The following is an 893-nucleotide window of genomic DNA, read 5'->3' on the forward strand; positions in this document are numbered from 1 at the left end:
GTGGCAACGCAGGTCAATAGAGTAGCCAAGAAGGCATATGACATGCTTTCCTTCATAGGACGGGGTATTGAGTACAAGAGTTGGCAGGTCATCTTACAGTTACATAGGACTTTGGTTCGGCCACATTTGGAATACTGCGTACAGTTCTGGTCACCACATTACCAAAAGGATGTGGATGCTTTGGAGAGGGTGCAGAGGAGGTTCACCAGGATGTTGCCTGGTATGGAGAGTGCTCGCTATGAAGAGAGGTTGAGTAGATTAGGATTATTTTCATTGGAAAGACGGAGATTGAGGGGGGATCTGAATGAGGCCTACAAAATCATGAGAGTTACAGACAGGGTGGATAGCAAGAAGATTATTCCCAGTTTGGGAGACTCAGTTACTAAGGGTCATGTGTTCAAAGTGAGAGGGGAAAGGCTTAAGGGAGATATGCGTGGCAAGTTTATGCAGAGGGTGGTGAGTGCCTAGAATACATTACCAGTGGAGGTGGTGGAGTTGGGCACGATAGCGTCATTTAAGACTTATCAAGACAGGCTCATGAATGGGCAGGGAGCTGAGGGATACAGACCCTTAGAAAATAGGTGACAGGTTTAGATAGAGGAGCTGGATTTGCGCAGGATTGGAGGGCTGAAGGGCCTGTTCCTGTGCTGTAATATTCTTTGTTCCGTCAGCCAGGGCTCCCTGATTGTATCCGATTAATAGCCCCAATCAGGGAACTCATATTATATGAGCTCCACCTGGCTGACCTTATCACAGTCACTAACCTGATCCCCGTATCCCCCACTCACTGGCTCCTGCCCATCAGCCAGTTCTCTATGCACACCTACACCATGACCTCCAACCCCACAGGCTCTAACAACAGTGACTTCTGGAATTCCAAATACAGGACATCT

Source organism: Chiloscyllium plagiosum, chromosome 3 (genome assembly GCF_004010195.1).
Source record: "Chiloscyllium plagiosum isolate BGI_BamShark_2017 chromosome 3, ASM401019v2, whole genome shotgun sequence".
Taxonomy (NCBI): Eukaryota; Metazoa; Chordata; class Chondrichthyes; order Orectolobiformes; family Hemiscylliidae; genus Chiloscyllium; species Chiloscyllium plagiosum.